We start from the raw sequence: 25,000 nt of genomic DNA, 5'->3' as shown, positions 1-25,000 counted from the left end.
TATGAGAAAATTCCATCTACCCTATCTGTGCTGGAACTGGTTTGGCAATTTCCCGGGAGCAAAAAGATTATTGCGATCGCCGGGAAATAAGCACCACTACATGTAACCATATCATTAGCCATGGTGAGTTTCTAACTTCAGGGCTGTAAAATTGTCGACATAATCTGCGATTTCTAGCTCGCAATACCATTTCCTAGCACACATCAACACGCTGATTTACATGACATTGAATTTGGCGAACACCGATAGGTTCAATTATCAGGTAAGACGCAATAAAGTGATGAGCTCGACGACGCCTGACCATCGGGAAGTCGCAAGCCCTGGTAATGTTTCAGAAGATGCTTAGCATTTAAGTATCAACTTTGACAAACGATTTCTGCCCATTAAGTCGGTGAACGGGGACATTAAACATGTCGGTGAACGGGGACAAAATTTACGAGCGTGCGCAGTGGCGGCGAGAGCCACTAACGCCGAGCGTGTAAAACACGGACGAACATTCTCCGGACATTGCAGCAAACCCACTCCGCTATAAGATCCCCGTATGCGGGTGACGAGAGCAACAAATGTGAGGCGGGTTGATTAGAGGGAAAACCATCTCCGGACGTGGCCGGGAAGCGTGTTGCGAGGAAAGTTCGCGCGGAAGGCGTGAGCCACAAACCTACGGCGGCTTAATGAAGTGCCAAAAACTCTCTGAAAGCTGGCCACAAAAGCGCCGCAGGACTGCATCCTCAATTCTGTGCAAATCCTCAAATTCTCAAATGTGTCACCAAATCCTACGCAATAAAATATGTAATGCATACTTCCCGGAAGACAAACACAATCATTGTACCTCTGCGTTAGCTTCATCATCAACGATTTCGTATTGTGACTAGCGCTGAGCATTCACAATACCTTGCAGGTAAGTGTTAGTAGCTTTTATAAGTACAAAATGTAAATTGTTGGTTGTAACATCCCCAAGCGACACTTTGTCTACGACGGGCGCCATAGAGGAGAGCACTGAATTAATTTAGATCACCTGGGGTTCATTTCTGTGCACTTTCGTCGCACAAAACCCAGGCAGTTTTTGCATTTCGCCTACACTGAAACGCAGCTCCTAAAACAGCTGGGTATTGAACGCAGGTCCTCAGACCCAATAGCAGAGCGCGCTAACCACTGAGCCACTGCCCCGTTTTCCTCAGAAGTACGTTAAGGACAACTTCATTCTCGCAATATGCAAAGAATACGTTCTTCATTGACGTGTAAAGAAAAATATTCCTGCAAATAATGTTATATTTACTCTGTATTAGACACAATATTCATAAACGAATATAAAGCCACCCTCAACACTTTCTCTTTCACTGTTAATGCTTATAACTAAGATGTTATCGCAGTCCATGGATTGAAAAAACTAAGCCATAAAAAAACACCGCCATAAGAAGCTTTTCGTAATTCGAAGTTATACTAGCAGGGTAAGGAATACTTTATAGGCTCACATCTTTTTTAAGGCTTTTTTCTAATGTGTGGCTGGCAATGTGCTGCTTTATAGTTTAAATCAAGACCCATTTCGCTCCGGCTTTGAAATCAACAGTTGGCTTCAAATGAGGGCTCTTTAAACTGCATCTTTAAACAAGCGAACGCGGCCAATTGCTCATTTTGTAGTTGCACACGCATCTACCAAACAAAGGAAATTGCTCCAGCAATAAACGTCAAATGAGTTACCGTAGTAAAATTTTTCCAATAGTTAACTCTCTATAGCGAATCGTAGCACCAATTTCTAATGTTAATGTGACAATGCGATTAGCATTACCGCCTGCTTGCTTGCCTTGATTGTGTGGGTTTTATTCGGTAAGCTTTCTTGTTTAATTATTAACCAGGGCTTTTATCGGTGCTTGTTTCTTCCTGTTTGTACAAGACGTGTTTCAGGTGCGGTGTATTTTCGTGATGTAAAGAGAAATGAGGGAATCATTGTGTGAAATAGGGGCATCGATTGTGTGTGTCCTCGCCGCAAGCGCTTTGATTCCATGATGGTTGACAAAAACCGCCTCGCCCAGTAATATGCCCTGCTTAAGAGAATCATTCTGAATGTGCATATCTATGCGCGCTTTCTTCAGAATACGACTAACAGTCGTTCGGCATGTGTAGGTTAAAATTAAAGCTAAGAAGACAAGGCCTGGTGGAAGAATTTCTTGAAGTAGAAAAAAAATTTCTGAAATTAAGAGGCCCGATTATAAACATCTATTCCACTAAGACAAGAATAACGTGGTGTCTGCATTGGCGCTACAGTTACAAATAGAACCTTTAAAGTTCCGCTCACACTGACTGGTGTATTACTTTAACGTGCTTACGTCCAATGCGGTGCAATTAGCACGAGTGTTTTCTAAAGCTTTGTCTGCTGACTGTCGATCAGCCCATGTTTCTGAAACGTGTGTGGGTACTTAATAATGAATTTCAGCTGAGCTGCCTTTTCAGACATTATTGCCAATTATCCCATATTTACTTTGCAATTTATTCAACTAATAATTTACTGAGAAGGAAATAGCTCCGTAGGAAAAAAAAATATAGAGAGCAAAAACCTTCGTTTAGAGTCATTAGACTACAACAATATTGTGCTTGTAGAACAGCATAATAACAAGAAAAAGGAAAGCTGGAGCAGTAACGAAAAGCGCGAAAAAGTAGTAAAGTGATGTCTATCTGATCGCGTGTTTCATTCCTTATTAGAGGATTCATAGCGAACGCGCCGCGGAAGGGTTAAAAATACGTTGAGTACGTTATTATTTTAATTGGCCGGGTTACTAGGCGTACGTTATGCAAGAAGCCTTCTCCCATACGCTGGCAATCCTCCGCATTTTATAGGGCTTGGCTGGCGCTTTTACATACACTTTTTTGTGTTTTGAATGACAATTCTCCTTTCGAAATATTTTTAATTCCCTACGTAACTGCTCTCTTCAACGCTTTCTAATTAATCTTGGTTTCCGCACTTTCGGAGACCTAGTTTGAATCTTACATATATGAATGTTGTACACAAACTTTGAAAGAGCGTAATGAAAGGGCCAGATGGGAAACTAAATATCAGAACGTCAGGCGCTGACTTGCAACTGGCAGCTTTGTTGCAAGGCAGGCGTAACAAACACTCGCCAAGAGTGAAGGCTATAAAATAAAAAAATATAAACATTTAATTCTCCTCCTATAGCTGCGCGAAAAGCGGGACTGGACGGCCGCCGCAAGTATAAGTAAAGAATAAATACGGCGCCGGGCTGTGACACGTGACGCCTCGGCGCGGCAGTGCGGTTTGCGTCTTGATACGGGGCAGTATTCAGTTACGTGATAGCGCAAGAGAGACCGCTGTGCTGAAAATGCGGCGTAGGCAGCCGTCCTACGTCAGAGGGAAAAAACCCCAGAGGTTACAAAAATCAGGATATAGAATTAGATCATTTACAGAAAGTAGCCGCCATTAGGATTCGCAGCAAAAGCTCGGCGTGCCAGGCGGGCACGCAGCGATTAGGCCTTCAAGAGTTTTTTTTCTGCATGGTATTGATTAAATTCGTTTGTATGCAGAAAGAGCTTTATGCATTGTTTACAAAGTAATCAGCCAGAAGCCAACAATTGAAATAAAAACAATAAGGCAGTGGCTTAGCTCTGGTTAAGCCTGGTCTATACAAGCGAAAAGCTTCAGTTATGCTTGGTTTGACGTCATGGTTATGCTTCGTAGCTTAGCTGGTATTGCATACATTATTTATCTATAGGCGTAGACTTGATTACTCAATGGCATATGTTTACGAGTTAGACACAGAAGCGACAGTATTGAACTTATTTATTCATTATCGTTGTCTTGCAGTTTCTCTACAGCCATAAAGACAGCCCGGTGATCCGAGTATAGTAAGCGGCTGAGGCTATGGTTGTTACAGAGTATGTAGAATGCACAGCTTTTGTTTTGTATACAAGGTCTATCCCCCATTGAGTTGTCTCTTCAGTGGGAGAACTGACAAAGTTCAAGTTAAAGGAATCTGAGTGGCACGTCAAGGCATCTTGAGTCACGGTTCAAGTCTCCCGCGACTACACAAAGTTCACCATTCACTTGGCTCGGCATCGCAGTAGCCACCACACGCACAACGTCGTTCACCGTATTGTCAGGCAGGCAACATGTACACCGCCTGTACATCTATGCTAGTTTCTTTCAGTCGAACAGCACACCATTGACCGCTCGTTGTAGCGACGGTCGGCAGTTTGGCGGCCTCAATCCCGGTCGTCACATAGATACACGCCGGAACTTTCGGTGGGGTTAACACGACGCGCACACCCTAGCCACTGTTCCACTCAACTCGACAGATGTTAAACTTAACGTCTCACGCATACTGTCACTTAACGGCGTCAAATCTAGCAAGTGTCAAAGTCTTTCGCACGCATAACAAACATGGCCGAATTGGTTTTTCACCAAAGTCTGTCGTAAACACCCCAGTCGGATTAGCACTTCCACTACGTCGTATCACGTGGTCATTGTAACGGCGAATCTTGGGATTTTCCTCTTGTTACTCTCTTGTTTCCTCTTCCTCACTCGCTTCGTGGCTGCTGGCTGAAGATGCGGCCAAGACACGCTTTCCGGCTTCTTTCCGACGTCGTTTATCAAGGCGTATTTCCCGTTGTTCAGGCATTTCGGCTGCACGTCTAGCTTTGGCTTTTATCATTTTTTCGCTGCTGTGCAGCCAACTTCCAAGCGAGTACTTCTCGATCGGACGAATTTAGTTTCTCAGCTTTTCTGCGTAGTCTAGCAGCAGCCGCACTTTCCTTCCCTTCCATGTCGAGTGCGCACGTCTATTCTCTAGCAAGCGCATTATGCAGCTTTCTTGCGCATGCTCAAGACGCACATGTGCAGTAGCGCGCGCTGCGCCGAAAGGTCAGGCGATGGAGTCTGCGGCGGCGACGGCTGCGGCAGCGGCGAGGAACGAGCGACCACCTGCGCGGCGCGCGATGTCGCTCGTTTTCGCACATGCGCATAACTCACCACTTCGGCTCACGCGAAGCTCGGCTCTGACCCGCGTGGTTAAGCTTTTCGCTTCAAAACGACACCACATAACTACACACACATCTTAACGAAACTAAAACCGTGGCAAAGAGAAAAGACATCGATAACGGGAACCATTTGGTTGCAATAACCACTGTCTAATAAGGTGGATTGTTGAGCTAGTTGGTGCATAATCGAATAAATGGCAGCGGAAAGTAAACGAAGACATCGAAGAAACACACAAACGAGGACGATGCTGCACTGACAACTGAACGTTTATTGGAAAGGCCGCATATTTATACTTAGAGACCAGCCAGTGCTTCGAATGATATCTTATCGATTCCTGCTTGCATCCCGGCACAGATATCTCACTTCTTTTTTCGATAGGCCAACCGATGGCGTGCTGACGCATTGCTCTCCGGACTCACGGATGGCCAGGCTTCCAGGATTTCTCTTGTCAGCTTGTCTTTGCTCTTTTTCACTACCTGCACGTGGTGAAGGTCAGCAGGGCTTGTTTGTTTTTTGCAAGTTTCGCAATCTGTGCAGTGTATCGCAAGGTTGGTGCCAGACTTGCCTGCTATGGCTGTTGCGTGCTCTCTTGCTCTGTCGTTGACGCATCTCCCGGTTTGGCCTATGTAATGCTTCCCGCAGAATAGAGGGATACGATAAACAATGCCCTGAAAGCACTGAGAATACCTCGTTCTGTGTCCGATTTGGCAATCGGATTTGTTTTTCTGCCCATTCACTCGCGCACACATGCTTTTCGCCTTGTTTGGCGCCGTGGGAATGATCTTGATGTTGTGCTTCTTCCCGATCTTTTTGAGATTGTGGGTCAGCCCATGAACGTAGGGAATAACGGAAAACTTCTTTCTTTGAGTCGATGCTTCAGGGGCACTTTCCTTTTCCCTGCCAAGCTTCTTCGGCAGCACGAGGTCTTCTGCTATGCTGCAGAGCAACGCCAAAGGATATCCGTCTTCCTGAAGCCTAGCAACTTGCCTCTGAAGGCTCTGGCTCATCTGGTGTGGACACGACTTCTTTAGAGCAGATTGCAATGCTGCCCTCACATTCCTCTTTTGACCGTCTTAGAGTGGTTAGAGCTGAAAGGAAGAAACTGCTTCTTTGCTCGAGGCTGGTATGTCCAACATAGGTGCCCCGGCGAGAACTCAAGGCGTATGTCTAAGAAGCGTAGGGACGCCGTGCTCAGGAAGCTCCCATGTGAACTTGAGCCTGGACAGCTATTCTGAAAGGTGGTCAGTGTGTTGTCTTTTAGGGTGTCCGTGTCCTCTTTTTTCTGCTCGCATAGAACCAAGTAGTCGTCGACGTACCGGACGATCCTCACGATGCGTCTGTCCTTGGTTGCTTCCTGTATTCTTTTGTAGCAGGCCGCGAGGTATAGATCACTCAGGCTGGAGCGACTCTGGACCCGATGCACACTCCACTCTTCTGAATGTACAGGGTGTCTTCATGGGAAGCGATGGTAGACATAAGGTAGGCTCCCAACAGCTCCAGGAAGGAGTCCACTGAAACTCCTGCGGCGTTTTGAAACGACACAGCTCCCTGCTTTTCTATAGTGTCTCGTAGAACGCTCATCAATTCATCATGTGGGATGGAATAGTACATATCTTCAATGTCGAGTGAAAATCCATAAGAGATGTTCCAGTTGTTACTCTTTATCTCAGAGATTAGCTCTTCAGAGTTCTTGATTCTAAAGGGGTCATCCACGTTTACGTTGCTTAGTTGCTTGGCAAGATAAGCCGAAAGAAGCATCTGCCAAGTGTGTGCTTCTGACAGAATCGCCCGGAAAGGGATCCCAACTTTGTGCGTTTTGGCACTGAAAAACGCACAAAGACACGAAGACACTCACTGTCTTCGTGAGTGTCTTTCAGCTGGAGCACCAACTGATCAAAATTTGTGCTGGGGCAGACGACAGGCGTAGCATTCCGGTACAACAAGCGCGGTTTCCACAGGCAGTGCAGTCCGAGCAGGATGGTCTGTTAAATTGTGCTAGAGGGGCACCTAATGAGGGCCTCGCGGTGTGTATGATTTAGTGAGACGTGTTGGAGATGTGTACTGATGTTAGAATAATTTGAAAAATAAAACCAAATATTAGTACGCTACTTAGGAGTCAGAAATCGCGCGGAATGGAAAGGCGGTGTTATGGTGCTACAGACTAATGAAACAAAAGGTGTGTACGTTTATCAGTTTTTAGTGGAGCAGTATGTCGTGCACTGTAGCCTAGATAAAGATTTATGTTTATTAATCGCTACAATTGCTAAACGGGCAAGTTGGTAATACATTCTTGAAGGTAACAGCTCAAAACATGGGAAATAAGGAAAGGACACAAGACGAGCGCTGACTCAGAACTGAAGTTTATTGATAGGGAACAAGGTGAATAAGCACCGGCAAACAGTCATACAACAAAACAAAGCGCTCTTGTTCCTACGTGGCGTTTGTTCGAAGACTATCCAGCGTTGAACGCCAAGACCATCTATGTCAACTGTAAGCATACTCACAGAGAGGGCTCTACATCGCACTTGACCTTCTGCACACTACTTAGCAAGTTGGACCTGGTTAAGGCGTAAAATCAGATATTCATCGATTCCGCTGCCTTATCAAGTCGGCTCAAAGCTTGTAGTGGTTCTTCGTTGACGTACCGAGACGACTCCCTGCCGTGTTCGCAGACATCGATGATGTCCTCATCGACAGCACGACGCCTGAAAATCACGAGCGCCATCTACGCCACTTCTTCAAGCTCTACGTCTCCCAGCTCTAGTGCGGCATTGTCGTAAACGACAAGAGTGTCATCAGCGCATCTGAGCATCAGTTTTGCAGTCATTGCATATCATCGCTTGGTATCCGCGCGTTCACGTCCGACGTCAAGAACATTCAGGATTTCCCCCACCTACTGCGCTGATCAAAATGCACCAAATCCGTGGAGCTGGTGGAATTTTCCTCATGCTTCGCACCGCACTGCGCTGAGCTACTCCGCCCACTCGGCAACCTCATCCGGACAGCCGGTGCTCGTCCACAACCATTTACTGGTCATCAGAAGCTCTGGCCAACTTTAATACTGCCAAGCAAGCTTTCGCGTATGCCGTATTTTGATCCACCACCGAACAGCGCCTGCGGTATGCTGATGTTAGATGCCTCCAGCGTGGCCGTCGGCGCCGTCCCAAATCAGAACAGTTACTCCTTGTGGCAGCCTTTGTTCTTTACTCTCAGTCTGCTGATAACCAATACGTCGGGACGTTCTCTATTTTACACATTTCTAAAAGGACGCCAGTTGACTTGCTGAACGATCACAAGCCAATGGCGTAAGTTTTACGGAGCAACTCGTTGAACTACGTGTCTCGCGAACTACGCCATTTCGCTTTTTTTAATCCACTAGTGACGTCCACCTCGTGAAGGGTGCCAATAACCGCACTGCTGGTGCCCTATCCCCTACAGCCATGGTTGATCTTGCACCATCAGTCGTCTACTGGGCCACACGCATTCTTTTCTGCACCGCACATTGACCGCAAGGTCAAGCTTTTTAGAGAGAAACCTAGTTTTCTTCTCTGTGGCCTCTGTCCTTCCTTTTCTCGTCTTACCGTTTATGGTGCGGTCTACTTCAGGAGCACTTCCCTGCTCTTTTGTTCCGGCTTCAGTCCGCCGGGCCATTTTGCACTCGATCCACAGTGTTCGTCACCCAGAGATTACCGCTACCTTGTGCCTTCTTACCAGGGCTATGTCTAGCATAGGATTAACGGTGATGTGCGCGTGTGGGCACACACGGGTGGAACCCCTCTGCCAGGCAACAAAGGTGTGCCGCCATACAAAGACTCCTCAACAGGTCAGTTTTCCTCGAGACCACTGTTTCGACCATATTCGTCTTGACATTAAGGGACCCCACCTTGTGTCTGAAGGTTCTCGCTACTGCCTCACCATGGCCGACCGTTTCACACGCTGTTCTAAAGCTGTTTCCATTAGAGACACCACAGCTGAGACTGCTTCCCACGCCATCGTTTGTATGTGCGCGTCTCGCTTTGGTCATCTCAGTACCGAGAAAGCAGTCCCTGGCGCTAATTTGACCCCCTCTGTTTTCTTGCCTCAACCGCATTCTCGGCGCCAAGCATGGCCGTGTCGTGAATATTACCCGTGTGCTAAGGCATGGTGGAACGCCTTAACCACCAACTCAAGGCCTCCCTAGTTACCCGGCTCAACTCCAGCAACTGAGTTTATGTCTTGCCGCTTGTGCTGCGTGGTTTAAGGGCCGTCCTCCGAGCAGACCTCCAGTGCTCTACGGCAGAGCTTGTTTACGGTGGTTCCTTGCGTCACTCCGGAGACTTGTTTTCGTCAGAGGCCCAGCCACAAGAGTGCCTGCAGCGTCTTGTGGACTGCGTTGGAGTCTTCCTACCTGTGCCCGCTCACCTTTCCTGCTGCGCACCACCTTTGTGAATCGGGACCTTGTAACTTACTCGCACGTTCTCCTTCGCCGCCAGGCAGCGCGAGCGCCCCTCACACCGCTCTGCCTTTATACCACACTCAGAACTAAATGCAAGCGGCAGTAACTGCTGAATTGTCAAAGAAGCACAGTAAAACTAAACGTATATTAAATTAGACTAGCATATCTTAATGTATATAAATTTGCATGCAGTTGTCCCTTAAAGATGCAACTTTATAAGTAATTGCGATAGAAGGATGGCTGTTGGAGGAGTTTATTTTCGTTGACGCGGATTGCTTACGTAACCTCGCAGATCATTCGCCACCTGTAGCGAAAAGCAAATGTTCTGCTTGAAATCAAGAGCACTCAGACGTGGAGCAATGTGTTTGTAGACCTTCCAGTGAAACTCCTTCATTAATGGTGGCGTTTTTCAAAGCGAACTTTAACTGGGTCCCGGTCTGGCTGCTGTAAACACTTCCGCGTGTTAACGGCACATTATAAGGTATGTTGATTTATACTTCGTACTGCATGAACCTTCCTACCGACCAGAAAAACCAGATGTTTTACACCTCGGAAACGCAACAAAATATACAAGTTATTGGGTCAACACTGAATCGGAAGCTTGACGCTACTTAAGCACCGGAGTGGAAGTGTGGAAAGCAGGAGATTACTCCAGCACTGTGCACTGTGTCAGAAAATCTATGAAAAGTTCTTTAACGCTCTGTTATCGGCGGAAAGACTCGGCAGTATGGTTTGGTATCGAAGTGCTAGAGGTGATGGTCGAAACAAGAAGAAGAGCAACGTGAACAGATGAAGAAACGCGTCTCAAGGGCTCGCAAGGGAGGGCAATCAGGCCAGGAAAATGTACTGGCGCGGGGAACATAATGCGCTCGCCAAGTCACCGATGGTTTAGCGTTAACTAACAAAGTTGAGTCCACGAGAAGGGAAGTCTCAACATGGTGGTTGCATCTAGAGAGAAACTTGGAGGGTATTTAGAAACGCTTTTCTCTTGCGAAGTAATGCTTGGCTGATGATCAGGTTGATGCCATACAGAAAAAAAGAGAGGTTTTTGTCTTTCGTTTTAGGTGAAGTGCGAACGCAGGAGTGCTCAGTACCAGTTGTCGACAACAAATGCGAGACAGCGAGTTTTTCGTGGAAATGGTACTACGACGAGGAACGGGGAGCCTGCAGACCATTTTTTTACGGTGGCTGCGGAATGAATGAGAACATCTTTCTTGGCTGTCCGGAATGCAAGTCGGCATGCGGAAGTGAGTGCTGTCATCATATTTCCGGAAAACAATTTTTTTAATTTGGAGACTTGACATGATGCAGCTTATATAATTTTCGATGAGGCAGACAACTCAGAATGTATATATAATGCATTTGCACGCGCGTAAGGAAGACTTTGGGCGTTTTAGCATATCGTGATGAAGGCTTCGATTTCATTCAACAACTTTGACATTTCTATAAAACGGAACATCGTTTATTCTGGGTTAACTTTCATTAAAATGTGGCCGTCGCGACCACGTTGTTGGCAGCAGGACACCGCAGCGATTAGGTGAGGGTGGCGGGCAAGGCTCTGCCGTGAAATTGACCAGGAACTGTGGTACTTAACGCATTTATCGAAGTTTGCTGCATTTCAGTAGAGGCCAAAGGTTTAATGGAGGCCCCGAGGCTCAGCAGGTTTTTAATAAGGAAGTAATCAGTATGGAAAGCAATAAAGCCTCCCAAGCAACTTCGTGGTATAAGAAAAATTCATCTTAGACCGGTGTTCCAACCCGGCACCACTCCCTCATCGGGCCAGTCGCTCTAAAAAGTGAACTAACCGTGACGGCCAGCATATGCTAAGGCGAGAGTGAATTCTTCAGTAACTCGAAGTCTGAACAGCAATACAAATTCCTAAGGAAAGTAACAGTTTTGTTTTGTAGTTGTATGGCTGCGCTTGGGATGATGACGATAACCTACCCCCTCATTAATAACCTACTCCACCTTGCAAATGCCCTAAATATTCGGCCATCACTGTGACAACTGGGAGGTATTGTTCAATTTGCTCTCACCCAACAATATGCCAGGAGTCCCGGTTAGGTCACTTGGTAATGCGAATGTACCGCTTACGAACTGGTCTTTGGTGCGTACCTCTTAGCAGTACGAATTTTCCTTTAATGCAATGTTTCTGAAAACATGTATACCTTTCCCTTGTAGTCGTATGGCTGACTTAGGGTAGATGCCTAGTGAGTTATTGGTCCCTTACGGTGGTCGCAGCTCGCAAAGGGCAGGGTTAATTGTAGGGACATGGGAGAGGCCATTGCCCTGCTGTGGACGTAGTAATGCTGGTGATGATGGTGATGATATTATTTCAGTACATTGGGCTTATGACCGCAAATTCAATTCTCAATTCATCATCCATGTATTGTTTGAGGCAATATTTTGAATGAAGGTTGGCTAGTATTGATAGCGAGTAAAAAGTAAAGTGTCTAGCCTGCCATCCTTTGAAGTGAAATTGGGTTCGTTTAGTTCGAAGGTTTTGGTATGTGTCTTCTATTTCCGTTATTAGAATACAAAGCTAAAGTTGCTGTCCTCCTGGAGGAGGTACCATGCACGGGCTCTTTGCGCGAAGTGCCACTCACGGCGGCGCATAACTTCACCACCTCATGCACCTAGCACCTTCCGTACTCAAAATAACGGCCCAAAAGCAAAAAGAGATGAGGTTTCCGAGAAAAAAAAATTGTTTTGAACTTAGAAAATGTCTCAGTGACTGCTTCCCGTCTCGGTGGACACCTTAACTAAGCCGTAAGGAATGGGAGGAAAGTGGGAGTGAAATAAAGAGAGAGCTGCCGTTGTGGTGGGCTCTGGAAAACTCGCCTACCTGGGGACTTCTTTGGCGGCGCAAGTAACTGCACATGTTTCCTACCCTGTTTACAGTCTATTGCAGCGATAGCTACATTACGGTAGCATTTCGAGCCTTCAGCCTGGCTGCACCGCCACGCTGTCACGTGGTTGGTCACGTGGTGCGGAGCAGCTGCTGGCGGCGCGGCGCCATGGCTGATCAAGTGGTTCGTCACGTGGTTGGTCATGTGACCAACCACGTGGTGCGGAGCTGATTCCGCTGCCGGCTGCGCAGCACACCGGCGAAATCGAGATGCCACAGCTGTGCCAATGCGCTGTGTCAAGTCGGACGAAGATGAAGAAGGAACGTCCAGCGAAACGGAGCGGCGAAATACTGGCCTTGAAATTCAACTGAGCAAGTTCCACTCGGCCAGCTGTAGCTATCGCGTTACTCCAGGTTTAACCAGAGCGAAACTAACGCCAATTTTTTTTCTCTCTCCTTTGTAGCCCCGTTGGATGAATTGGTTGTTGATTTTTGGGGAAAAGACATGGCGCAGTATGTGTCTTACATCTCGGCGGACACCTGAAGCGCTCCGTAATAGAAGGGATAAAGGAGGGACTGAGAGAAGTCAGTAGAAAGAGGTGCCGTAGTGGAGCGCGCCGGAATGATATCGACTACGTGGGGATCCTGAACGTGCACTGACATCGCACAGCACTGGCCGCCTTTGCGTTTCGCCCCATCGAAACGCGTCCGCTGCGGTCGAGTTCAGAGTACCAGCCCTCCCCTACGGCACCTCTTTCTTCCTTTCTTCTCTAAGTCCGTCCTTTATCCCTTCCCTTATGGCGTAGTTCAGCTATCTGCAGAGATGTGACACAGATACTGCGACATTTCCCTTCACCAACAACCAGTATCTGCAATAAATATCTGCAGTAATGCGTCACTTATCTAACTAGGTTAGAGTGCACACTGCAACGCCCCGCGCCGCTGGTGTAGTGGTATCATGCAAGATTCCCATTCTTGCGACCCGGGTTCGATTCCCGGGCGGCGCATTTTTTCCTTGCTGAATTTTTTTTTCGTTTCTGATTAAATGAATCCCCAGACAGTATGCGTATGGAAATGTTTTGTATTTACCTTGCTGATACGCTTACATGCCGTATCTCTAATGCCGCTTTCTTCGGTTTCGTTTATGTGGGTTCAACGTCGCAAACCGACTCTAGCTATGAGCGACACTGTAGTGAAGGGCTTCGGAAATTTCCACCACCTGGGGATCTATAACATCCGCTGACAACGCACAGCACACGGCCGCCTTTTGCGTTTCACCGCCATCGAAGCGCGCCCTCTTCGGTCGAGTTCGAACCCGTGTACTCTGAGCGCCCCAACCACTGAGCCGCTGCTGCGGGTAAACACGTAGCGGAGGGCTTCGGAATAATTTTGAGCACTTTGGGATCTTTCACGTGCCCTGACATCATACAGTACTCGGCTTCCTTTTGCGTTTCGATGGAGGCGCCCATGTGCTGTGCGATGTTAGTGCATGTTAAGATCCCCAGGAGGTCGAAATTATTCCAGAGTTCAATTATGTGAAAAAAAAAATAATTGCGGTCTACCGCGTGCTGCGGCTAGACTACTCCACAGCAGAAACGCGTGTATTACCTTTTTTTCTTTGTCATGAATGGACACCGACCGTTGTCAGATAGCAAACTTGTCACCCCTGTTGCATTTCGCATGTCTTTCGTGCTATCGCCGAGGACGGTGACCCAATGACCAGCGTCAACTTCAAGCGATACCTCGTGCATCGATGAAGCTTCCTACGCGCCGAGAGTCCAAGGATGTCGTGAAGGTTAGGCCGCTGCTTGCGAAGGCCTTCATGCGGACGGTTTGGTGCGTTTTTGTCTTGGTGGCGTTCGTGGTATATTATTCACTCTTTTCTGGCGTGTAGCTGTTCCCACATAGTCGCACATTTCTTGTAGCCCTCGCTCTGGCCAGACCCTCGAAGCAGCCGTTGCAATTGTCCGGCGTTCGTGACGTTCCTGTTCGACTCGGGCGTCGTTGTGTCTGCCGCACGACGCACGCGTTTGACCTCCTTCTTTAACTCTCTTCGATCTTCACGTGGCTGCGACATTGACCTACTTGGTGCCAGCCTATAAGCGTTTGGACTGTCCATTTCTTTCTTGCTGGTGCTAGGAGTGATTACTTATGTGTCTTTTCCGTACACTCGGCGTTTTACATTTCGCGCTTCTCTCAACCACGCGACCAATTTAAGAACGACGTATGGGCAAATTTAACGAGAAGAAACACGAACGCTGACTGAAAATTCAGTTAAAAACGGCGTTCGAGTTTTTCATTCTATCCACATGCTCAGTGGGATTCTTGTGCTCGTTGTTGGCACTAACACTGATTCTGTCTGGAAACAAATGCGCAGAACACTTGAAAAAGCCGCTGCTGCTTTTCTTGTTTTCTAGAATGCAAAGAAACATTGCAGACAATAGAAGCCATAGTAAAATGAAGCGAAGAGGTTTTGAATGTAAAAATTGAGAGTTTGCGCTGATGGTCAGTGGTGCGGTTCAGTAGTAGTCTTCGCTGATGCCAAGAAAACGAAAATGTGAGGAGCCACTTATAACAAATAAAACAGAACACTTTGGTGCGATTGAAGTGGAAATATGCAAAGCACATCAAAATGGCATCACGAAGAACTTTTTTTTTATCAAAGGTGATTTCAGGGAAACACCATTAAAACGAATGATGACAAATAATAATATATGAAGTTTAGAACGAGTGATGAGCCACAAATTGTTTAGGAAAGCAGAAAGATCAACCGAAACACAACCAACAGAGCCTTTCGCAGCTACAGGAGGCATTCATAGGAGGCGATAGCGTCCTCTAGGCGGGGGAATATAATCCCATTCTAAACGCGTGTGCTTGATCTTCTCAGAATAATAATTGATGTGGAGTGGGCTGCCGGACGGACAAAAGCTTTTGGACAAGGAACGACGAAATGCAGCCATTAAATGCATTCATTTGCTAAAGCGGCTCCAAAAGCCGCTCTAATAATGTTGCAGACTGTTAAATAACGCTGCTTCACGTTTATCATCGAGCAAAAAAAAAACGCGATTTGTAAAAGCTGAGTTCTTTTCACACTAACTTTGAATTTCAGCCAGTTGGCTCCTTTCTCCTGTCGTTACTTTAACATGGCGAAAATCTTCCGCCAGCCTGACAGCCGACTCGCGCGGAAATTTTCTGGGGGGGGGGGGGGGGGGGGGGGGTTTCTGATCCGCCGGAGTGACGCGGCTTACTAGCCGCGGCATTTGTAGCCGCCTGAAGCCTGAAATTACCTAACTAACAGCTATCTCTGAATTGACATACGCCGCAGCGTAGGACGGATAAGGGTGAGGTAATGCAGACGTTGCCAGAAAGGGGTCGGTAACTTTCACGCTCAACTGTGGGTTCTCTGCTGCCTGTCGAAGTTTAATATTTGGCTCAGATGTTCATGCCAACAGAACGCAATCAATGAGCCAGTTCATGTGTTCTCAGAAAGTGTTTCAGAAACTGTTTTAAAGCCTTACTTGCTGTTTTGAATAGACGCGAAACAGTGAGATCGAATAAATACCTTCAACTCCGAAGGTGCGCAATGCTATGTTCAACCACAGGCCAGCACTGGGGAAAAAAGAATTATACTAGCCTTGTGTCACGAATCTCGGGCTGAAAGCGGACAACATTTTTCCTGTTGTTTATAGACAAAACTATTGAAAATAGGCGACATTGCCAGTCGCCGAAGTGAGAACTCAACAGCACAATCTTGGCTCATCGAAACTTCACGAAGGGATTAACATCAAGCTACTCATACTACCCCCAAAAAAAGCAACCTATGAAGGCCAATTGAACGGCCCGCCTAGTTGGAAGGTGGGAAAAATAGGTCACGTCACCACAATCTTCCCACCGGATTGCCAGTAAACTGCTCCCTGAGATAGGTGGCATTTACCTACGAGGGCTCGCTCGGGAAGAGTATCCTGGATCTCACAAACCCCCAAGGTGCCAGTACCTGCCGACGCACAGCAGTGGCGCATTGCTTAACAGCTGCACCACTGCGCCAGCAGTGGTATGAGGACTTCCAGCGATATGTGAATGTATATTCGACAATCACTTAATTTGCATATATGGGTCATAACCCATTAATGCTATCGTGTCATACGCTTAATGTAAAGGTTAAGTGTTCTGTCCAGATTTTTAATTTTCTGACCAATAATTATATAATATCGTGCATACCCAGTGCACCTGTCACTTATTATGTAAGCAAATTAAAACAATTCGAATAAGAATGCACTCTAATTCTCTTCTGCTTATGAAAAGGTTATCATGGTACTTGTTCACAAGTGAGGATCTAAACATTTTTAAAATTAGTTTATTAATGAACGAAATCTTTTTGTGATAACACTCTGGCAGTGCTGTGGTGCTGTGGAACTATGATAGGTCTCTGTTGTGGTAATGTTGCACCGCAAATGAATAGAACGCGAGTGAATTTCGGTGTTAGGCTTCTAGATATTTGTGGTGATTTTTTCGCCCCGTTTTCGGAAGGTATAAGAATGATGCCCGATCCGTGCATCATTGGGTTTGTGTGCATCATGCCCACGGTTAGCGCAGTAGTAGCGTGGCTTCTGCCGAAATGAAGATGGCGCGTAGATTACGGGTACGGGTGCGTGTACGGGTGCGGAAGGGAGCAGTGTGGCATGGCGTGTATTTTTAGGGACAAAGCAGACGTTATCGTACTTATAAAGTCGCGACTGGTGAGGAAGCACATCAGTTTTCATTGCGAGGAGGGACATATATAGCGTTGACCGAGGTGGAACTTCGATCATGGGACGCTGCACGGAAGTTGAATATAAGAACACGTGAACGTATGGCTGTAAATACGATGGGAGATAGCATTCGGGGTGCTTACTGTACGCAGAAAAGCGAAGAGACGCGATCCACAAGTTCGTGTTTCCACATTTCTCGCATCATAAATGAATTAGCGTAAATATCCCTTCACAATATCACATTGGACGTGCCCTTATGCGTGGCGTCACCACTGCGTTTATATTTTCGCCAACATCTTCAAGGTTAAAGAGTATTCATTTAGGACTGATGCTTTTCGGAATTGATTTTCTGTGCCAATAATTCACCAGTGGAATGAGCTATCGCATGGAATTGTTTCACTCTCAACAAGTAAAGCATTTTACCACGCCTTGAGTGCTTTATTTCGCTATGTTTATATGTAAGTTTTTTCGTGCATCATGGTCATTGTGCCCACGAGCGTTTTAGTATCTACTGCCCCCCCCCCCCCTCCTGCTGTAATGCCATGAAGGCGATGCAGGTATTCAATAATTGAAATAAATAATGTAATAAGTTAACAAATGATGTTATATGGTGCATCTCTCGCTTATAACTGTGGCCGTCCAGAAAAGCCCTGTTTAATTACGTTTTTGTTGTGTCGTTCTCTATTTAGCTCAAGTATGTGCCCAGAAACAACCTGGACAAGATCCGTCTCTAAGCCTGGACCACTACATCACAAAAGCTGCAAATGGACGATGAATTTGCAGTTACATTGTTAAAATAAAACGACGTCTATTAACGACGGCTCTGCTTCTCCGGAAATGCGTGTTGAAATGAATTTGTTTAAAAAATTGAAATGACTTTCGTTCTGCAGAAGTGGTCCGCGTTTTTCAAGGCGTTATATAAGACTTTCAGGTGATCCAATTAATGGACATAACTGCTGCTATTGTACGGCATAGTTTTATTTGTAGAGAAAATACTCCACACAGATTAATGGTTTTCTTAGCGGCGGTCTTGTTTTTTCTCCTTTCACTGTTACAACTTAACAGGAAGCACGCGTAACAGGTCAACAAGAACTTTTATTATAAACAATGCAACTTGATCAAAGTTATGGAGCAAATGCCAATCGTCTCTCTGCAGATATCTGCCTTGCTCTGCAAATTGGCCGGAGCGCATGGCACTTATTCAATGCTGGTATTTCAGACAGCTAGCACCTCCAGGAATTGTGTGGCATATGATAGCACGTGAGCTATAGAAGAAGCGTTTTTGCGCAGACCAGTGGTCGCTTCTCAGCGCATAAAGGAGAATGCAATGAAAATTGCGACAATACATATAATTATGCGCTTCCGTTTTCATACGGCGGAAGCCTATTCTGTTTGTTAAGCATCTTGAAGAGCAGGACTCCTACGTGCTCCAATAACTGTAATACAAAGCCAAGTCTAAAACCAGTCGACAATAAATGGTAAACTGTGACCATTCATATCAAAAATTTTCTGGTCACAAGAGGGAGGGCTCACTTCTATAATTCCAGCACCATGGCTTTAACATCAAAGCTGACAGCCCAATATAAATGCATCCTATTGGTTCTTTGGTCATGGAGGTCATTCAACTCTCACGGATATACCTTTAAGACGTAGCTTAGCCTTTTTCTAGGATATGTGAGCCACCAAACCCGTTACATTAGAGCCAATGGTATATGGCAGCTCTGGCTGGCCGGACGATGGGTAATGAATGGGCAATCGCTGAGAGAATTTTAAAGTGCAAGTTGTAAAAACAGACTTTTTGAGGATTTCTAAAATACTCCTCTCAATTAGCAAAAAAGCAAGGCAGCGAAACGAACGAGGAGGGCAAAAGGCCAGCGTGACAGGGTGGTTTCCTCCGAGTTATATGTCCTTGGTGTTGAAACAATTTTTCAGTAGTTGTAGACTGCTGGAAAGAGCACTGACGCAAAAATCCGAAGTATTTTGACATATTTTAAAAGGTGTTTGGAGCCAATCCAAACCACTGACCAGGTGGCCGAGAACAACGGCATTTTCTTGATATCAGAATTGTCTTCAAGCCAAGTCACGCCTGTTAGTTATACGAACCAAGAGCTAACAAACCTCTGCTGCCATTTTCATCCGCACATTCAAAGCTTGAAAAGGAGCATAGCGCAATCATGCCCCTCGAAAGCGCTTGACAAGTCGTGCCATCATTTAATGGAAGAAGGTTTTCACCTGCAGATGTGGTGGTTACAAGGGACGGGTTCTCCAAAAGAGGTTGTGGCAGCAGTCGCTGAAAGCATGTACCGCAAAAGAAATATTCAGGTAAGGATGAGCGCTGAAGAACGAGCCGCAGAAGCAGCAAGGAAAGCACAAGCGAGCAGGGAGAAAAATGGTTGTCGTTCCGTATGCCTATAAAATATCCCATCACCACAAGAAGACAGGATCTCGCTTGGACGTCAGAATCGCCTTCTCGGCCCCCATAAAACTAGGCAGACTGTGCAGGATGAGATTTCTGATTATGCCTGATAGGGTCAAATGCCAAGTAAAGCAAGAAAATAGGTTTGTTTACTGTAAAATTGGCGCGGTCTTTTCGGTACTATTGTTGCGTGGCAAAAGCTACATAAGGCAAACTGGCCGGTGCCGTAAATGACCGTCTAGGAGAACACTGCCGCAAGGTGCGCCAAGGCGTAGAAGGACATATGGCAGAGCATTGGAGGTCGTGCGAGGGGTGCCGTCGAGTATTTCACCACTGCCGGATTCTGTGTACCCGGATCAGTTGACCCGGAAGATTGTAGAGGCCAGGGAAATTCTTGGATGTGGCCAGGCATACGTCAGTGCTCTTTCGATAGCCTTAATTGATAAAGAATTCAACTTTTTGGATAGGTGAAAGGTACGAAAGAGTCGTAGTTGGTATTTAGCACGTGTGGCATTGCAGGTATCGAAATGTTTTGCGCCAATTGCTTACCATTCATCTGACTGTGAGAGCATGCATATATATATGTATGTATATATATATATATATATATATATATATATATATATATATATATATATATATATATATATATATATATATATATATATATATATATATATATATATATATATATATATATATATATATATATATACACCAAAAGTGATTTCTGGCAGCTGATTTAGTCAATATAATATAAAATCACCAAAAATTGAAGAAACATAACAGGATTTAATTCACGACGTTTCGGCTGGAGGACCAGCCTTTTTCCTCCAGACGAAACATCGTGAATGAATGAAAAACTTGATTGAATTCTTTTGGTCAGTTCCGGAGAGTCTCCTTGCAGCTGCGTCTTGGCGCTTGCCGCAGCCGCCGCCGCCGCCATCGGGGGCTCCTTAGCAAGGGTGGTCCCTCATTCCAGGGCTCCACTGGTCCTGGCCACCTCGCACGCGTGCTGCACCAATGCCCTTTGGGCGGTGAGCTCTCTGCTGGTGAGCAGGCCCTCCCATTGCTCCGCACTCGGGTTAGTCTGTTTGTGGAAGGTGTAATTGTGTTTACACTCCCATGTGACGTGGTAAAGCGTCGGGACGTCCCCGCACCAGGGGCAGCTGTCGCTGTACTGGGTGGGGAACATTTTGCTTAGGACGTCGTGAATTAAATCCCGTTTTGTTGCTTCAATTTTTGGTGATTATATATATATATATATATATATATATATATATATATATATATATATATATATATATATATATATATATATATATATATATATATATATATATATATATATATATATATATGGCCTTGTGGTAGAGCATCCGCCTCGCATTCGGGAGGTGCTGGGTGTTCGATCCCCAGTGCCGCCGGGTACCCACCGGTTTTTAATGGGTACAAGATTTTCCCCGGCCTGCTGCTCGGCTCTTCTGGGTCAGATGCTTAGGAAAAGGGTCTTGACCACAGTTGCTCTGATGGATCAGCAATAAGTTCCGCCGTCAACAACGTTAAATCCGCCTCGTGCGGCAGAAGCCCATTTGTGGCCCTCTTTTTACCGCAGCCGTGGCCTCGTGGTAGAGCACCCGCCTCGGCTTCGGGAGGTAGTGGGTTCGACTCCCGCTGCCGGCCGGGTACCCACCGGTTTCCTCAAAATGGGTGCAAGCTGTGACCCGGCCTGGTGCGCGGCTTGCTAGGGTTACATGGCTTGGAAAAGGAGCCTGCGCCTTCAATTCCCGTCACTGTGGGCTTTACAAACTATATATATATATATATATATATATATATATATATATATATATATATATATATATATATATATATATATATATATATATATATATATGTTGCACTTGCAATACAAATGTAGTTGAAGTTTGCGTTTGTGTGCGTCCTTTTTCTTCTCCATGTTTGTTTTGTGCGCAAAATTTGCATTAACTATAAACAACCAGCTCGCCGAAAACGCAACGATTGCTTTAAGAGCAAGCAGTTTCACGTGAAAATAGCTGATACCAGCCTGCGAACTTCATTACTTCCGCAATGGCGGCGTGAGAAGATTGCATTAGGATAAAAATTTCTAAATGAATTAACATATTCAGAAAGAGCGTCTGTGTCAATGACGAAGCCACACGCTTCGCAATAAATTGTTTGGCTTGAAAAACAACACGTTGGGCCTCTGGAATAGCACTAAACGAATTCACCTCAGGCGCTGGGCGTACTTTAAAGTCAGCGCGGGACTTTTCATTTAGTTATTATTATCAAGTCTGTTTCACCTAATTTAAAGCTAAAAATTCATGTCTCGTGAACGCCGAGGGTGAAAGGCTTTTTTGCGTACAGTTAGGAATAATTACTCTTCAATCCACTGTAAGCGAATCTTGCTCTTTTTCAAAGGAACCGTGTGATACATGTTTTACTGTAATTTCAAGCCCTAAGTTGAATAATAAAGAAATTAAAATAAACAATGAATACTAATACTTCAAAACACATTATGACGGAGGCCAGCAGTCATTGACGCGATAGAATGCGCATGAGAATGTTTCTAAACTTTTTTATTTATGGTGATAATGAATCAGAAATGATTATTGTTAGTATTTTGTTGCTTAAAGATTATTAAAAAATTCACGACTATTACGATACTCCCCAAAGCGAAGTTTGAGCGCGGCTCTTTACGTGTTTTCACTTTGTGATAAATTGATGCAAAGAATATGAGAGCCTCGTATGTATGTAGAGCTGTGACTACTCTTTATTTTCCCCACGTATCCTTACAGGAGCGCTCCTCTTGAAGGTTTGAGCGCAATGAAGGAAGCCCATTTAGCAACAGCGGCAGACGAAGCACTTTCACCAATTGCGTTGCTCACTCTTCTGAAAGAACTGCCTGAGACAATTTAAACGCAGAAGAACGTAAAAGATTGGAGGGCCGATGCCGCAGCTGAGTTAGTTGAGCGCCGTACGCGAAATTCGAGGTCTTCGGTTTGCATTCCACCGGTGGCATGCGGGTATTTTGCTTATTTTATTATATGAAGAAAACGCACGGAAGAACTAGGCTGCGGAGAATCGTAGAGAGGAATGCAAGATGATTATCTCGCAACTTAAAAAAATCTACTTGGTTTGTATTTTAGCATTTTATTTCAGTTCAACGAATTATCTGTCTCACAGCCCTAAGCAACGGAGGTTGCTGCCAGATTTAAATGGCCACACGTGCTCTCCTATATTTTGCAGGCGTAACATAAAGCAGCGATGTACGTTTAGTGGGGACGGGTTATGAGTAGTGAAAGAGGCTCGAAATGAAATGCAGTTTGAGAAAGTAGCGTGGGAGCATAACGTTAAAAAGACCTTACTCCAGACTTGCGTTGTAACTTGTGTGGGAGATTCTCTGGTCCTTGTGCTGGTGCGCTATTTCGCCTAGATATATGAAACGGAAACCTCATTTTCTATTGTGAGCTGCCGTTACTTATGCAAATATTTCCCTCGATAAGCAGCTGATACAAGGTGCATCATGTCGATAGCAAGCGAATAAATTTGTCAGGGGTTATGGAGTTGCTCCGCTGCCGCAATTTACAACAACTATCCACACAACGCCGGAGCTTCTGTCGGCTAGTGTGGAAGCTTCATCCTGTAGCGTGAGTTTAGTTTATATTGTTTTACCTTCTGTAGGTAATTTATGAAATGAACTGACCTCGACTTTCACTTAAGAATGAAATTCACCGCCGTTTTCTGCGCGCTTTGTTGTCAAGAAATGCCGAAACGTTTGCAGCAGCCCGCTAAATAAAAATCAACGGAATAGGTTTTGTTTCGAAATCAGAAATCAGGATCCAAAATTAAAGTCAGCTTTGTATTATGAACAACCTGTCTTTGCACAGTCCTGATATAAATGAGTTAACAAGAAAAGCTGCAGAATTCATCCAAGATAACTGACGAGAAAGCGATATTTTGGTTATGACCTGGCTCCACTACGGCACCTATTTCTTCCTTTCTTCTTTCACTCTTTCCTTTATCCCTTCCCTTACGGCGCGGTTCAGGTCTCCAACGATATATGAGACAGATACTGCGCCTCTTCCTTTCCCCAAAAACCAATTATTATTATTATTCTTATGACTGGAACCGGATAATTGTACAAGGTCTGTCAGTAGCAGAAACATTTGGCCTTCAATCCTTGATTTACATTATTAGTGGGGTGTAGATTAATGTTCAGCTTTCTGTCTGAGCGAAAGAATTACCCATCCTGATAATATGCAATTTATGGCGCATGAGAGGCGACATCTCCTTCAGGAAGCGCATCTTGTGAATGAGGAAGCAGCAAGGAGAACAAATTTCTGTGCTCGTTTCCGCGTGTTTTATCAATCTGTCGCAATCGCCTCAGTCGTGGGCCTAAATAAGTGGCCTAATAGTATGCTGAGAACTGCAAGATACCCACACTGTTCTTCTGTTTCATTTTTTATGCACAGAAGTTAGATTGCGCCGTCGGTAATCACGGCTTGGAAAAGTTTCATCTGTAGACTAAAAACGGTTTAAATTGTTCATATGATCGCTAAGGAAAGAGAAATGACAAAATAGTGTCTTTACAAGGGGCCACACTGGTTTGCAAGTAGACTGATATATTTCATGGGACATCGGTTATAATGTAAAAACAGGTAGATCATATGTAGTCACAGAAGAGTGCACAACATTCAGTTTTAAAAGTTGTCACTGGGCTTTTCTGGCATAGAACATTACGCCATTTTGTCTCTAGTGGTGAAACACCTTTAGCAAGAGCTATTTAACTTTCACGTCTAGCTATCCACTAAAGTAAGCTTATATTTTTAACAGATAAATATCCTCCACATAATGAAGGATGTGTTCTGCGCATATCTGTATATCCAGCAGTGTGCGTATCTTAATGTTAGACTGCGTTTCAAGACGCTGGAGAAAATTATTTCCCATTTAGTTACCTGCTGGACTTCATGTGGTCCACTTATACATCACTTTTGCATATTGCGGTCCATAAAAAAAGCCTTTTGCTAAGACACAAAATAATTCCAGAAGAATGGCATTCCTTGCGCAATGGACCGCCAGCGAGCATTCATGTTCTAACAAGACGGCTAGGCGGATGGAAAATCCTACCGATGTATAGTACTGTAGGAAAGTGCCTGTCAAAAAGTGTTCATACAGTAAAAAAAAAATGTGATTAGGCTTTCTCGTTAGCTGCGCTTCCCCAGTGCAGCTTCTGCATGTGTTGCGTCATCGTAACGAGTATTGCTCCCTACGGGCTTCTTTTGGCCTGTTCTGAGCTTTTATTGTTCTTTTCTTTGTCAACGCGGTCTCCATTCGCGCTCGTAGCACAACACAAAAGGTTGTCGACTAGTCACGCGACCTGCACACAAAGAGCGCGCTAGGACAGCTCTAAGCTAGTAATGCCGTCAAAGCGCAAAGGCGACGTGACAAACTTGGTGTAGAAGGGTAGCAGACTGGGTAACAATACAATTTCAAACAGCGCTAGACAACAGGACCAGAAAGAGGAGGGGACAAACACGGCGCT

At 45.3% G+C, this 25,000-nt stretch overlaps 1 long non-coding RNA gene and 1 other non-coding gene across 2 annotated transcripts; both read left to right on the top strand.

Annotated features, from left to right (window-relative positions):
* Positions 1–1,732: 1,732 nt before the first annotated feature.
* Positions 1,733–17,841, top strand: LOC144132804 (uncharacterized). Its single transcript, XR_013314935.1, has 3 exons — positions 1,733–1,824; positions 10,487–10,669; positions 17,708–17,841. It is a non-coding gene; the product is annotated as an uncharacterized LOC144132804 (long non-coding RNA).
* On the top strand, positions 13,207–13,277 carry TRNAG-CCC (transfer RNA glycine (anticodon CCC)). The gene has a single exon. It is a non-coding gene; the product is annotated as a tRNA-Gly (tRNA).
* Positions 17,842–25,000: the final 7,159 nt, after the last annotated feature.

The sequence above is a fragment of the Amblyomma americanum genome, chromosome 5 (assembly GCF_052857255.1).
Source record: "Amblyomma americanum isolate KBUSLIRL-KWMA chromosome 5, ASM5285725v1, whole genome shotgun sequence".
Lineage (NCBI taxonomy): Eukaryota > Metazoa > Arthropoda > Arachnida > Ixodida > Ixodidae > Amblyomma > Amblyomma americanum.
Note: the sequence above shows the minus strand (reverse complement) of the source record. Positions and strands in the feature narration are given on the sequence as shown.